General features: G+C 39.0%; 1 long non-coding RNA gene across 1 annotated transcript in view; it reads right to left on the reverse strand.

Moving 5' to 3' along the window:
* Nucleotides 1-837: 837 nt before the first annotated feature.
* Nucleotides 838-12646, reverse strand: part of LOC103801920 — a 12470-nt gene continuing 661 nt past the window's right edge. The window contains exons 2-3 of the long non-coding RNA XR_624748.1: nucleotides 11679-11841; nucleotides 838-940 (exon numbers count right to left, since the gene is read on the reverse strand). This is a non-coding gene — a long non-coding RNA (uncharacterized LOC103801920). The remainder of the gene's footprint in view (nucleotides 941-11678; nucleotides 11842-12646) is intronic.

A 12646-nucleotide genomic window follows, 5' to 3' on the forward strand; every position in this document is an offset into this window, starting at 1 on the left:
TCCCTGGAGGTTTTCAAGGTAAGACTGAATGTGGCACTTACTGCCATGGCCTAGTAACAACGATAGGGTTGGACTCAATGATTTTTGAGGTCTCTTCCAACCCGGTTGATTCTATGATTCTATGTAGCTCAAGTTACTTCTTCCATCTGGTTTATGTAGCTCAAATAGTAAATCTAACAGTGGGAATGTCATTTCTACCCACACTTTTGTCATTACCAACAGTGTATTTCTTTTGTCTACCTGATTGTACACACAGTCATCGCAGGAACTTTTTCATACAAACACCTCCCATATGTCAACCAGGTGGGATAGATCAACACCGAAGTAACAACTTAAAAAACCCCTTTAAGGATGTTACCTCAATTTTGTTGAACTGATTTTCAAAATGCTCACTTAACCTCTAATTTGTCTAGTTTAAGCCTCAGAAAGTCTGGACAGAAGTGGCTGCAATTTAAGGCTGCTTCTCCAAATTATATTACTTGCAGACAACCTAAAGAAAACACACTATTGTAAGACTGTTCTCATTTCTTTAACCCTGCAGGAAAACACCAGCATCTTTCCATCAGTACTTTCTTCCTCCTCTGCATTTTGAACACAAGACGCTTCATTTACAAGTTTTACCCTCCTTTACTTCCAGGTTGCACACGCCCAGACAAGACCAAGTCACACACATTTTCCAATCTCATCAAAATTTCAGGAAATGACTTTCAGGCAATTTTCAGACTTTCAAAGTAATAAAGAAAAAATATAATTGACTGAAAAAATAATTAATTGAACATCTGACATTCAGCTGCATGCAGCTAACCTTTGTGTTTCCCTTTTTTCTCCTTTCTGGTGCTGCCAGTCTGACAGCTCGCAGCTGCTGCCTTGGATTTTTTAGTTGGTTTCGAAGCTTGGGCGTCCACTACCACCTTTATATCTTCCTGTTCGGCCTCCTGTACTGCTTGAGAGATTCAGGGTACCCCACCAAACAGAAAAAGAGACAGAGCAAAGAGAGAAACAAAGAGAGATGAGAGAATAATTTGAGATCTCTGTGAAGACATAAAAGAGTAAGCAGACATAGCAGAGTTTGATATTTCAGACAATTCATGCAGATAGGAGAGTCAAATAAACCAGAATTTGCAAAGCTACAGTAAAATCCTGAAAGTGTTAGGTTATAATAAATACAACCCAATCCTGGGTTGCATTTCCTTTCTTTTTTCCTCCTTCCAATAATGTATCAATACCTAACTGTCAGATCAATAGTAACATCAGAATATTAATGTATGGCTGAGTAGGAAGAATTTTTCCGAGACTGATCATCAACAGTGGTAGCATGAAGGCAGAAAAATTTTATTTAGGCTTTGCAGCATCTAGACTTAAAAGATACAACCTAACTCTGTAAACTCTGTTATTTTCAAAACATATATTGCACAATTGTGTAACACAGCATGATGACAAGATTGGCCATAATATTATGGTGAAACTATACTCAAGCTGAATTTAAAAAATCTTCCTAGTCTGTAACATACACAAATTAATTAATTCCTTAGAAGTCTCTACAAAATATGCATGGCTGCTAAACTGTGAATGTCAGCATAATTCATGTAGTTGTTTTCCAAGTAAATTGAGGCTTTATCATTTTCCTGAAATCATGACACTTTTTGAGGTCAATATTTGAATCTGCGAAAGCAACACACACCATAACTCTTTCTTCTGGCCAGGCCAAGTTAAATAAATATCAAAGGTAAGTATCAAAGTTAAATATCAAAATTGCCTTCATGAAATACACAAAGGAATTGTCAGACTTCACACCCCAAGCTGTAGGTGGGCACTAAGAAATTCCAGGTTTGGCTGCTGGTCACTGTTAAGTGCTAAGCCCAACTGGCTTCATGTGGTGACTGCAGTTTATATCCCTGGCCCTTCCTCCTTCCCCAAAAGCAACGTGCTTTCTTTAAAAGGATAAAAAAAGTCTACTAAGGACCCTTACTGGGAAGAAGTGGTTGCTATAAATTTACTTTAAAAATATCCCAACAAACTTCGCAAATCCCCAAAAGACGAAATGATTCTCAATGACGTGTGGACCACCACCAGACTCTCTTTGAAGGAGAAAATTCTCCCTAGGCTTCTGATCTGTGAAGTAATGAAGCAACTCTCCTCTTCACCAAATCATACATATGCATGAGCAGCAATAGAAACACCAAGGAGATTCTCACAGGAGTAAGATGAAACAGATTTACTCATGTCTGCGTAGTCTGCAGCTCGCAAACCCACAGCTACCCTCCCCAGCACACCAATCTGTTATGAATAGCATTACATTCACAACACAATGAGCACCTGAGGCACTTAATAAACACGTGTTCCTTTTCTCATTACCCAGAAGAAGGGTTCAAATTTTATAGAGAACATACATTAAATTAGTAGAGGAGTGACTAAAAGCCCAAAGAAACAGCTTGTCACTGCCTGGCGCAATTCTGTGTTTATCATACACTAATCACAAGATTGCGGTCGTTTTGCTGAGTGTAAAGGAGTACTGGAAATGAGTAAGACAAAAATCAAAGGAAGGAGTACACAGGGCACCAGGTAAAATGGCACATAAAAGGCAGTACATTGGGTCCTATCTCCACAGGCATGGTAGCCTCAGGCTAGGCAGGGAACCAGATTCTCTACTCCAGTCTTTAAATAGGTGTGATATGCCAACCCAGCATCTATGCCATATTTTTATCTCAGTTTCTCTTTAAAAACTAAGGTGTGTTCTTTTAACTGTTTTGAAGATGATCATCCACAATATAATTAAATTCAGTACTTTGCAAATTACCTATATTAAATGACCAGACAGTTCTTTACATTAGGTTAAATATGGTCATACTCATTCCCTCAGAAAAAGCATCATTTACTTCGTCCAAAGCAATGATTAATCAGCAAAGGATGAAACTTTCTGACTTTGTTAATTGCAAAGCTAAAGACTTATCTTCACTATCTTGCCAGCCATCATTTAATCTAACAAGCAAAACCCTGAAGTTTTTGGAATTAATTTGTCTCATAGCTTTCAGCAAGAGATATCTGATTGTAAGTGCAGTGAGGGAGCTCCAAAGGACCAAGAAGGAAATATTTCCATTTCTTTACTCTGTAAGGCAGAGAAGAGGATTTCAGTAGTCATTCTGAACATCCACCTTCACTGCTGTCTGTGGTAAACAGGACTTTCAGACACAAGTGATGGAGGCTGCAAAATAAAATTTAAACCATAAATGTGCAGACACTGCAGTTGGGTTCATGAAAGGAAGTGGCACAGAATGTCCTGTTTCTAAAGGATACAGTTTTGAACATTACCATTATGCTTGAAGTACTACCTCTATAATAAATTCAAATCTAATCCCAATGTACCATCTCCACCACAAAACCACCTCACTCCTAGATGTTAACTATTTGGTAAATAACAGACCTTGGCTAAGGTTCATCCACTCACTCATGTTTTCTCTTGTGTTATCTCTGCAGGTAGCAAAGAAATTTTGTAGTTTGCTCCTGACTGCACAAATCCATTCAAAACAGCCTGAATTTCAGGAGAGTCATCTGTGTACTTCCAATGAAGCTCAGGGTACGCACTGCTCTCCCCTGCCTGTAAGCATTAAACTCCCAAACACCAAATGTTTAAGTGCTGCCCACCACAGTGTGGTGGGAAAGGGAGGTTTATGCAGCACAGCAGTTCCTGTCGACGAGCCAGCCAGGACTTGGACCTTTGCACAGAGATAGCTCTGTGGACCCACCCTGCTCAGCAGGTCCAGCAGGAGTAGATGTGATGCAAAGCAAAAATTCTGGTTTCTGTTTGCAGTGCCTTCTCCTGCCCTGGAGATTTGGAAGAACAACCATTTCTAGACCCCTCTGTATTCACTCTGCAGCTGGTTATTGGCATGTGGAGCTTTGAGCTTTTCAAACCAGCACTTCTATCTGCCTTTGTGGAGATGAAGCAATACATAGAGGCAATATTTATCCCTAACCATGTTGTCAGGGAATCACGTCTTCCCCTATGCCCTTTAGTACTTCTCTGGATCACTAAGTAACAATTCGACAAGAATTTCCCTTCTCAGCAGGATGGGAACCTTGAGGCAAACTCTAGCCTGCATTCTCCTTGGGCTCTATATAGACCCATAAAACAATTTACAGTTCCCCACAAGAAAGCCTGAATAAAGAAAATGAGATGAACTGGCCTGCCAAGATAATGTTCACTGATACAACAATATGATTATGTGCTTAGTTGGATGTTAAAAAATTTAAAACAATGATAGGCAGTACCACAAGATAAATAAATGAAGAACCTTAAATGCAGCAATATAGTGATGCAGTTTCAAATACTGTCACACAAAAATGTATTAATTTCAGTAAAAATAGAAATTTAGGCAGCTTTAAAAATCCCCATTGATAGCTGTCTTAAACAATAGGAGACTACAATTGAAAATCTAGCCTGATACTCTATATACCCCACTAAGAGATTATTGAAATCTTAACTTTGAAAAGAAGCACAGAAATTTTCCTTTTTTATTAGAATTACTTGGTTGTACTAGAATTTGCATTTAGACAAGAAAAAATTGGAGAAGCAAGTGCTGTAGTGATTCAGCATTCCAAAGAGAAAAATTTGCCGGCCTCTCAGATCTGGTGTTTCATTCTCATTTGAACTTATAAATTGTGAAAAATAGTTTTGAGATAAATGCCAGGCTTACAGATAAAACAAATACATGATTTGAATATCAGTGTTATTCATCCATGTTCATTAAATCAAGCACTGACTGCTAACCTCAATACAGTATTAGAAAACAACCACTTTAAGGGTGACAGAAAAGAGCACAGATTGCAATATTAATTCAGGATCTGAGATGAAAAGTAGAGGAACAAACAACAAATAGTCTATTAACATAATACAAGGTGAGTATAGAAGGACTTTGTCAAAGCAGAGAAGGGCAGTGTCCTGGCTTTGCCTTGTATCGCCAAGGCCTAACTGCTGAAAGGGGAAAAAAGAATCTCCCATGAACCAGTTCTGTGTGGGACAACACTATATGATGTTACAGGGACAAAGCTACAATGCACAATCAAATCAAAGGATGCAATTTGTAAGTTTGTGAGTAAACTATGATACAGACAACTCGATACATTTTTTCAATTCTGAAAGTTATCCAACCATATTTATATGAGTGAAAGAAAATGAAAAGCATGTTTTTCCATCTGGCCTTCACCATGAGAAGTTCACATGGGAAATAAGTTTCAAAGTGGCATGAATGAAAATGCACATTTTTCTTCCATTTGCATGACCATTTTTCTTGATATGAGTGTTTGCACATATGACCATATGATCTTAGAGGAAGAAGAAGAAAATCTATGAATCATAACTTACTAATCTGTACCAGACAAAAATGCCACATGCTAAAAAAAAAAAAAGATGCTTTTGATCAGTGCCTTATATGAAGAATGAAGTAAATGAAAAATCACAAAAAGAAAAAAATTAATTATAAAATTCTGTAGCCTGTCTGGAAAATACCTTAAGTAGAAAGAGGCTGAACCAGACAATAAGGTATGTGAAGCAAATCACTGCCTCTACTGTATAAGGCAAATATTCATTCTATTTACTAGTGTCCTCACAATGGTAAAAGTGAAACCTAGAAGGAGTACCATGCAAAGAAAGACAAATTACAGTTCAATCAGGCCTGTCCATTGAAAGAGATACGTTTTAAAAAATCAATGCAAATTGTCCTTTTCTTACTGTTGCCTGAGATGCTCTTCTGTTTCACTGTAAGAATGGCTTGCTGTTTTACTTTACAAAGTTCTAGCCTTAGTTAATCTTCCTGCTTATTTGGGCTGTCATTCATTACTAGTTTACTTAACCAACTCAGATTCTGAACTGGAGCAGTACTTCTACAATCATCTAAAAACACTGGATTCTATCAGAATTATTCTGAAGATGGGCAAACCCATTATATTTTACAATGCAATGAAATACTTTTAGTTTTACACAGAGAATAAAGCCAGTGAAATACAAGGGCCTGAACTAGGGCAAGGACTTTGGTGTGTTGGTTATTATTTAATCACATGCAAAGGTTTGATTTCTGCTTCAAAATGCATATAATCAAAGGCACTACTGTGCAGCTAGTAACTTACAGTCAGATTTCAGATTTCCAGAACCTTGCCTATAAATTCTCTAAGGTTCCTTGCAGTATATGCCTCTACCACTGATGTGTTGACCAAGATGTTACTTGAAAGTGAAACTGAGTGTGAACAGACTCTGAAAGAGGAACAAGCGTACATGAGAACCTGGTGCTGCTTAAGGACATTATTAAGGGCTTATTGGTCTAAGAGCTCCTCAGAAAGAATGAAGGAAGGATTTAAATAAAAGATTCTTCTTAACCCCCACATAACTTCTGTTTGCTCCTGGGGTGATGGTGAGGAAAGGAGACTTAATAGCAATGAATTAGACTATGGTAAAGCAGATAACTAGTAAAGAAAGCTAAAATTATCAAGGAAAAACCTATACCAGGAAGAATAAATACAGTACGAAATTACATCATTATTTTGTGTATTGGGGCCTTGAGGGCACACCTAGGCTTTAACTGCCCTGACAAGCCTCCCTGGGGGCTTACACCCTACCCTGCCCATGGGCCACAGGTGCAGCCCAGGGCTGTGCTGTAGGAGTGCTGCTTCCCAGCTGTATCTCCTGGGAGGACCCTGGCACTGTGGGTAGCTCATCTGCTCAATGGGCCCCTCCTATGTACACTGCAGCATCTCCTTTCCACCCTGACTGGCACCCTGGAGAGCCCTGGTCCCAGTCCATCCCTTGCCATGTCTGTTAGCTCAGCCCAGCTCTGCCCACCGTGTTCAAAGCCTGTGGGATGGTGCTCTGCCTGTAAGGACATTGCCCATGCTGGGGTCACCCTCACCTCCCAGCCCTTCCAGCTCCTGGACACTGAGATTGCCCAGGACAGAAAATAACAGCTAAAAGTGAAGTAGTAGCTGAAAATAAATATACTTTAAGTAGAACTTTAAAGCAAAGAGAAGGGAGCTTTTCAAGCCACTTTGAGCAATTGCCTCTAAACTTCCTTCTCAAATCATTCAGTACCAAGAAGCACAAAAAGACCTGTGAAACACTTGCTACCCACTGCTCTCTGGTCCTTGCTGCTGGCTTAGTTTGTTTACTTCAGAAATGTACTAGTACAGGAAGGACACAAATCAAAAAGATGTTTTAAAAGATTAAGGTGAAGAGACTGCAGCTGAAATAAAGATTTCAGAATATATGCCTATTGAAAGTGAAGTATTTTGCCCATATGATACTTGGAGTGCTGCCTGATCTCTCAGTATTAATAGCCCTTTGCACAGAACATTCCTTGCTGTCTTCAAAAACTAAACTAATACTTTCTCATTTCAAGGTCAGTGGAGAACAGGGATGGCAAGACACTGTTTTGAACACGCAAATATACGGGGTTTTTTTTAATGAATAGTTAACTCATGTCATCTTTTAAAGCTGACAACTTGATACTCATCAGAAAACTCTCTCATCATTCATGGTAAATAAGCAGAATGACATGACAAATTTAACAATCCAGAGCTATGACTTGTCATCAGAAATCTGTTCAACACTTCACACAACCATCTAGATGTGCTGCCAAATGTCAAAAGAGGAAAGCAAGGAAATAATTTTTCCTCTTTTACACACGGTTAATCTAAATCTCTAAACTGGAAGTTGCCATGAAAATTACTCTTAGAGTATCTAATTGAAAACATTTTTAATTCCAAGTCTTAAAAAAAAAAAAAAAAAAAAAAAAGCCACAGCTGCAACGAAGTATGGCAATATTAATGAAAGCATATCTGGCACTCAGTCAAATCTCTGCCTTACTCACTGCTGCAAAAAGAAAAATCACTCCCCAATGGAAATTCACCATTTGCACATAAGTAAAATTACACTTCTCTGTAAAAATGAGCTTTCATCATTTGCATTAAATGTAATTAAATAACATCATTAAATTGTTGCAGTAACTAGTGTATCTCTGCATGCAATTTTGGCTCCAGGAACGCTCAGTACGTATTTGCAATCCAGTCTGAAAAGAACTGCATTTGTAGCAGAATTTTGCCATGCCAAATCAGGCTAAAATGTTTGTTCAGGTTTTTAACAAACTTCACAAAAATAAGTGGTGTAAAAAGTTGAAGACAAGATGTGACTGTGAGGTATTACAGAATGGCAAGCATAATGTAAAAGAAAAAAAACATTAACCAAACAGGTAGCAGTATGTCCTTATGAAGGACACTGAATCGAAAATAAACCAGAACACACAAAAGAGAAGACAAAGCAATTTGTAAGTGATCCCTCCTACAAAGAGGAATTCAATTTCTTCCAGTGAATAAATGCCTTTGTCATCTTTTATACAGAATTTAAACTTAGTAGCAATACAAAATATTGTTATTGGTTCTTATTTTAAGATCTTGTTTATAATGATGAAATAGCAATCAAGTTGTGTTTAATGTTGACAAGCTACAGGATCTGAAAACTTTTACCTGTAGGTGAAATATGGGCAGGAACTGAGAAGAAATGTTCTGCCTGGAGACTTGTGCACAGTGCATTCTGCAGAGTCACTTCCTCACTAGAAGGGCACCCATCTCCTTAAAAGTCTCATGGCACCAAGATGAACTGTTAGTAACACTTGGCAGGGAACAGAAATACCATTTTATCCTACCGATGTGTCACTTCTCTGCCTTGAGGCTATCTAAGATTAAATTAGGGTGTTCTTGGCAATACTCCTCCTTACCCTGTGAGACACGCTTTCAGCAGAGCCATGTTGTTATTTGGTAAACTAACAAAAAAGAAACTCAAAAAAGCCCTGTACCTATTTAGCTTCATATTGAATTGAACTGATCCCACCAACTTTAACCCTGATAAGACAAGTGTAAGCAAGCCACAACTCCTTAGTGAGCTGCACCAGCTGAGCTCATTCACAGTCCTTAATTAAGCCCTCCATTCCATTGCAATTTAGTAGTTACACTACTCTTTGTCTTCAAGCTAGGTGAAGCAAAATACACATGCAGCCAGAGGCCTAGCAGCAATCACCCTGCAGCTTCCTACAGAGGTTCAAAAGCAGCCAAGGGCTCCTTTATATGGAAAATCTTATGATCAGCTTAAACAGAGAAATATGCTGTTCCACTATCTTTACCACAAGTACCCACCAGACCGATGTTCTGTTCCAGAACAAAAATTACTGACTTTTTACTCCACACTCTGTTAATTATTCTGGAATTAAATGAGTTTTTATTCCAGCGTAGAGTTGCCCATCAGGGAACCATTGCAGCACAGATAACTGCATCGGAGTAAGCTATGGCAGTGTATGAAAGAGAATTTCCCAGCGCAGAAAGCCCAACATAGAATTGCTGAGATGTTATCTCTGACCTACTTTGCTCAAAGTACCATAGAGATATCTCCACACAGGCATCCAATTATGTGTTGAAATCAACAAGTACTTTTGTGCTACACAGAATTAGTACAAGCTAAAAGAGAGAGTAGAGCAGGATGATAGGTGGAAAGAAGTGTTCTTTCTGTAGCATTTGCAGCACAGGAATTGATTTCACAAACATGCTCATCCAAGCAATGCAGCTCATTCAATAGACCGTCAACTCCCATCAAAGAGTCATTCTTAACTTAAGATCGGCATGCCCACAGCAGAAACAAATGAACGGAAAAGAGCAGAATAGTTCTTTAGAAAGGGCCCAGCTGTCTCATGCATCTGACACTGCCACATACAAATGTTTTCATTGAAGGGGGAAAAAAATGCCAGCCCTGAAGCTGAATACCATAGCTAAAAATTGTCACCAAAACCTAACTACATACCATGCAAACTGGGTAACTTAAGACACTATGCACATTCCCAGAGAAGACCACACCAAAAAAGGACAGTTCTGGAGTCCTTATAATATCTTCAAAAACAACATTCCTAACAAAGGATTTTACAAGGCAATAAAACACTTTACTAGATAATTAAATTCTCCTAAGCTGGCTTTTGCTAGCTGCGTGGTTTATTGCAAGGAGAGCTGTCCCAGGGCATTAACAAACTTTGTGCTGAATATGAGAAACATTACTTTATTTTTTTTTTTTTTGCTTCTCTGTAACCTTGTGAAATATTGAAAGGGTTTGTGAGACAAATTTAGAACAAACTGATTTAAGGACAATAAATTCATAAGTATTCCAGTAAATGGTGCGGTAAAATATTACAGGAAGGGTCACTTTTACCTTAAGAGCACAGTTAATCTCACTTAGAGTCAGAAAGTACACTGCAGTGCAAACTAGTGAAAAACTTAGCTCTGTTAGTGCAGATATGAAATTTGCTATCATTTGTGGGATGATAATGTCTCTTTATCTGATCTGTGAAAATTAAAACCTTGATCAACTGACAGTGCAGGAGATTAGTAAACAACAGCATCTCTGTACCATATTTCTTAGAAGCACCTTTGATAAACTATTGAGTGAAAGAGGAAAGAAAGAAAATTAGTTTTGTCTGATTAAAAAATGAACAAAAATTTTGTACTAAATGAAATTCTTAGGTCATACTGGAAAGAAATTTAGTTTAATGTTTAAAAATTACATTCCAGGGACACCTCCCCACTAGATCAGGTTGCTCAAGGCTTTATCTACCCTGGCTTTATCCAAGAGTGCCAGGGTTGGGGCATCCACAACCTCCCTGGGCAACCTATGCCAGTGTCTTAGCACCCTCACAGGAAAAAAAAAATCATCCTAATACCTAATCTAAATTTCCCCTCTTTCAATTTATCCCTATAATTCCTTGTCCTATCACTACAGTTCCTAACCAGAAGTCTCTCTCCAGCTTCCCTGTAGCCCATGCAGACACTGGAAGGTTGCTATGAGGTCTCCACACAACCTTCTTTTCTCTAGGCTGAACAGCCCCAACTTCCTCAACCTGACCTCTCAGGGAAGGTGCTCCAGTCCTCTTACCAGTTTTGTGGCCTCCTCTGAGTTTGCTCGAACAGTTCCATGTCCTTCTTGTGTTGAGGACACCAGAACTGTGTGCAGTACTCCAGGCTGGATCTCACAAGAGCAAAGTAGAGGAGGAGAATCACCTCACTCACATGCTGGCCACACTTCTTTGGATGCAGCCCAGCACACGTTGGCATTCTGGGCTTTGAGTGCACATTGACAGCTCATGTTGAGTTTTTCATCATCCATCACCCCCAAGTCCTTCTTCCAGGGCTGCTCTCAATGACTTCTCTCCCAGGCTATAGGATTGCCCTGACCCAGGTGTAGGACCTTGCTTTGTCAAACTTCATGAGGTTGGCACCAGTCAACAGGTTAGTTAACAGGTTTCAAATGTATCATTAACACTGTCAGACTTTAGCAAATTATGTACAGAGGAATCCACAGAGTGGAAAGTATTAGCTTTACTTCAGTTATAACCAAGGCTGAAGACACTTTAATAGTTACAGCAGAAGGGACAAGTCACAGTCTCTTCCCCACAGCACTGACATGGCAGCTAGTTACCTTGCTCCCTCCTGTTAGGCTAGAACTGCAACTTCTGATGTTTTTATCCCCAAACACAAGTGAAGTATAACAATTATCTACTAAAATATGCAAAATCTTTGTTGTCATTAGCATAAAATGAACATGGAGAGCATCATACTATGACTTGCAGTAAATATTCATGCAATAGATGACATTCATATACCATGATATATGGTGCTGCTGTTACTGTTAAGATATGATTCAACCAATGGTGCTTGTTCTTCTGAATGCTTCATTCTCCGTGTTCTCGTGCGACCGTCCACATTGGACTGAACCATTAGTGGCTCCTGGCGCTTTTTCTTCTGCTTCTGCTCTAGCAGTGCTCGCTGGAGAAAGTACAAAGAAAAGCATCTGTTACAGGATTCCAGATTCCAAACAGTAGCAACCTGTGATGAGAAACAATGGATATCTTTACACCTTCTCCAGTTTGACAGTGGCAGCAGTTGGCGAGTGCGATATTGGGATATCAGGTTATAGGAAATCTTTCCAAAAACCCACAACCAACCCACTGCTAAAACACCTTCTGCTGAAAGCAGCAAATAATTAAAATAGATCTTTCTGAGCAGTCTACCAGCTGTCAGAGCTTGCTTGGAAATAACCCTTGGGAAAACAACAGTGTGAGAGTACTGGCTGTGAAGCAATGGGAGGGTAAGCAAGAGCATAAGGCAGAGATGCCAATTGCAGTTTCTGTAAATTAAAAGCAGGCAATTGCAAACCAGAATCAAGTGATAATACTGGACATGAGCCTAATTGAACAACTATAGAAGATGAACTTTAATTAAACACTTAAACTTGTCAGCTAAACCTGCTGAAAAACAAAACCTTCAGCATCCAGTGGCAACCTCACTTTGAGCCCTCTTCTGCAACTTCAGAGAACTGAACTGATAATTTTACTTGTCCATTACTTTACCATTTCTCTGCTCCTGTACAGGAATTTATTTGCTTCTAGAAAAGAGATGCAGTAAAACTGAAGAGTAAGGATGGAGAGCAGACACTTTCAGCTCCTTAAGTTGTGTTGAACACCTCAACATAACTTCAAAATGGTTAGAATCTAGTACAGGATTATGGTATAAATGAGAAGTATTTGAATTTGAAAATGAGATGCTGGTAGACATGCAAGATTATAAAACA

This window comes from Acanthisitta chloris, unplaced genomic scaffold (genome assembly GCF_000695815.1).
Source record: "Acanthisitta chloris isolate BGI_N310 unplaced genomic scaffold, ASM69581v1 scaffold8395, whole genome shotgun sequence".
NCBI lineage: Eukaryota > Metazoa > Chordata > Aves > Passeriformes > Acanthisittidae > Acanthisitta > Acanthisitta chloris.